A 4,060-nucleotide genomic window follows, 5' to 3' on the forward strand; every position below is an offset into this window, starting at 1 on the left:
CCAGAAGTGGCACACAGCGCCCTCTCTGATGGCACACAAGCCATCATCCCAGCTCAGCTCTACCGTGCATGCATGGGTGTCTGCCACCGGCCAGCTGATTTGGGGGTCTTTGTCACACATGCATAGGGGAGGGGCATGTGGGAGAAGGGTGTGCATGTGCAGGGGGAAAAGGTGGTTTCTCATCAGTGATAGGCTACCAAAATTTTTACTACCCCACTGTGGGCGTGGCTTATGCATTTCGTTTCAACATCTTTCAGTGCAAATTGGGTGCTCTGGGGTGGAGCTCCAAATCTTGCTACCGGAACTGTGTTCCTGACCGTTCCCGTAGGAGCCCATCACTGATTCTCATGCATGTGTGGGGAATGGGAGAGCACAGGGAAGCTCTCCTATGCCCAAGGGAGTGGGGGAGAGCCATGTTGGGCCTACCCAGGTTTTCCCACATTAATCCAGCACTCTGTGCACTGCACCGGCTATTGATTGGTCTCTGAACGCAGTTCAAGGTGTTGGTTATTACTAATAATGGGCAGCCAAAATTTTTACTGCCACACTGTGGGTGTGGCTTATTTTGTGGGTGTGGCTTCATGGTCATGTGACTGGGTAGGAGTGGCTTGCCAGCATTTTGACCAGGTGGGAGTGGCTTGAACATCGTTCAAGTGAACTGTTAAGTCCTCGATTTACAACCTTACCAGTGTCGCTCGCTGGGGTGACAATTTGCTTCACGTTTCCCGTACTCTCTTTCCTGGGTGGCCCCCCTGCCTCAGACTGGGTAGCTAGGCGAACAGGTGCTGCCAGAAGCATAAATACTGCCAGTGCCGCTTCCACACACGTCTTCTGCTTGCACCTCAGGTGGCAGGTGGCCGCGGGAGGCTGGAGAGGAACCGGGCAGTAGAGAAGGCAGCTCGTCTGAGGCCAGGAAGGAGGAAAGAGGAAAAAAGCAAGGAGCGCAGATGCAGCAGCAGCAGTAGGGGGGGAAAAGGAGAGACGAGACCAGTAATCCAGGAAGTGGCAGACGCCAATCAGCTGGAGCTGTGCACGCATCTTCATTTCTGCCAGTGGAATTGCATTCCACCCCGTCCTGCCTGCTGCCCACTCCTGGTTATTACCTATAAAGCTCTACATGGCATTAGACCAGATTATTTCATTGTACTATTGTTTTATTATTGTTGTGAGCCGCCCCGAGTCTTCGGAGAGGGGTGGCATACAAATCTAATAAATATTATTATTATTATTATTATTATTATTATTATTATTATTATTATTATTATTAATGGGACCACCTTCTGTCTCATACATCCCAGCAACCGGTTAGGTCGCAGTCGGCCTCTTCCAGGCCCCATCGGCCAAGCAATGTCGGCTGGCGGGTCTGCATGGGAGGGCCTTCTCTGTTGCGGCCCCAACCCTCTGGAACCAACTCCCCCCAGGGATCCACACCAACCTCTCTCCTTGCCTTTTGGAAGGCATTAAAAACACATATGTGCTAGCAGGCCTGGGAACCGTGAACGACAATTCACTCCGGTCATTGCTTGAAAGGATGATTGTTTTATTGTGGTTTTTAAAAAATTATTATAATGTTTTAAATTCTATTTATTGTAATTGTCTCTATTTTATTCTTGTAAGCCACCATGAGTCCACGAGAAGGGTGGCCTATAAACCTAATAAACCTAAATCTCAGACCTAAACCTATGCTTCTTTTCAACAAAATACAGGCCAGGCTATGCCCAGGCTGGCAATGCCCATAAGTAATTTACTAGAAAAAGTCTTGGTGAACTACAGAGCATTAGCAAATTGACTTGACCCTGCAGTTCTGTGATGCTTGAAGCCCCTGAATGACAAGCCAATGAAGCAGAGAATAGTCAGTCATGACAACTTTCTGATGGACCTGGTGGCTTTAGGTCCTAGGCCAGTAATGGAGAACCTATGACATGGGTGCCACAGGTGGCACACGGAGCCATATCTCACAGCACATGAGCCGTTGCCCTAGCTCTACTCTAGTATATACCATTTCCCTGAAAACAAGTCACCCCCGAAAGTAAGACATAGGAGGTTTCGTAGAACTGCCTAATATAAGGCATCCCCCAAAAGTAAGACGTAGGAGACGTTTAGTTTTGCAGCATTCCTGAACAGAACATATATAACATATATTTGAAGAAAGTATAATTGTTGTACATGGAAATAATGGTACGATAGTAGTAAGGGATTCTTGATAGGATTCACAGTTTGTCTGGTTATGTTGGTTTGTGATGACAACTACTGTACAGTATATAATAAATGTTCTTTTTTTGTTGTTGTTCAGCAATAAATATGAATTATTCTTCATTGGAAAAAAAATAAGACATACCCTGAAAATAAGACAGCGCATCTTTGGGAGCAAAAATTAATATAAGACAGTGTCTTATTTTCAGGGAAATAGGGTATGTGTGCACCAGCCAACTGATTATCAGTTTGCACGGATGCTCTGGGAGGGCATTTTCAGCTTCTGGAGGGCCTCTGGGGGTTTGGGGAGGGCATTTTTGGGCTACCGGACCCACCAGAAATTGGGAAATAGGCTGTTTCTGGCCTACAGAGGGCCTCTGGTGGGCAGGGGAGGCAATTTTCGACCTCTCCAGGAATTATGGGTGTGGGCATAGGTGTGATAGTGTGTACGCACATGCTTTCCGCACCCGAGGGGAAAAAAGGTTCACCATCACTGGCCAAAGAGGCTAGGTAATAACCAAGCTCAGATCTCCAGTTGAAGCCCCACCGCTAGCAGAAACCAGACCTTTAGAACAGGTTTCTCCCTGGCTACCACAAGATTAATAGTACCCTCTTAAGGCAATGTCCTAAAAGGATCTGCTGTAGGGCTAGTATCTGAATACTAAACATGTGTGTGTAAAATAGAATAGAATAGAATTTTATTGGCCAAGTGTGCTTGGACACCCAAGGAATTTGTCTTGGTGCACATGCTCTCAGTATACATAAAAGAAAAAGATACATTTGTCAAGAATCATGTGGTACAACACTTAATGATTGTCATAGGGGCCAAATAAGCAATGAAGAAACAATCAACATTAATAAAAATCTTAGGATACAAGCAACAAGTTAGTCATACAGTCCTAAGGGGGAGGAAAAGGATGATAGGAATGATGAGAAAAACTAGTAGAAATAGAAAAACTAGTAGAAAAGTAGAAATAAAATGCAAACTTTCCAAAAGTTAAGAAATAGGAATTGTTTCTCTCAGAACTTACAAGTAGTTCATCTGAGTGAGGAGAGACTTGGCCCTCTATTCCCTTTCCCTGCTTTAAATGTCTGTTCAGAACATTGTTGAGCAGGAGGAATTATTAACCTGTTTATATTTCCTCTGACAGTTCTTTTGCAGCAAGCATACCTTTGGCATGCTTAAAATGGATTAATCTGGTTTCTACTTATGCTCTTTAGTCAATACTGTAGGAAGAATACTAAAGCAATTGATTAATTCACACCCGGACAATAATTTGTTGGAACAACTCCTAAAAGACCAATCTCCCCTCTGGGTTTTTCCAGAAGGTTAGCCCCTTATCTCAGTCTCCAGGCTAGTCATCACCCACCCATTGCCAGCTTAAGGCTGATGAGTTACCAACTCCACTAGTGTAAGCTGTTGCTTCCATCCCAGTCATTAGCTCACACCACTGGGGTGATGCACACTGGGACCCTGCCAGTCTATAGCATCATCTGAACTAGAGACAGATCCAACCACCAGCCTCCATGGACCATCTTTCAAACGTCCACATATGGCTAATGAAATTTGCCAAAATTTGACAGGTTGTGCTAGTCTGGAGGCCCATGGGGGGAGATTTATATATATATCAAGCTGACTAAAGCAATTTGCTTATACAGTCCTATATGTATATCTCTGACTATCACTGTCCTGCAAGCATTATTTGCTGTTAAAAGTCCATGAGTTCAATTCAATGTATATGAGTTGTATTTTCTTATATGGGCAAGGAACTGATAGGCAGATGCAAATACTGTATGTACTCATTACGTGTAATGCCTAAGCATTGCTAATATTGTTGCAAAGTTCATATTCTATATAGAGTGAAAG

The sequence above is a fragment of the Erythrolamprus reginae genome, chromosome 1 (assembly GCF_031021105.1).
Source record: "Erythrolamprus reginae isolate rEryReg1 chromosome 1, rEryReg1.hap1, whole genome shotgun sequence".
Classification (NCBI taxonomy): Eukaryota; Metazoa; Chordata; class Lepidosauria; order Squamata; family Dipsadidae; genus Erythrolamprus; species Erythrolamprus reginae.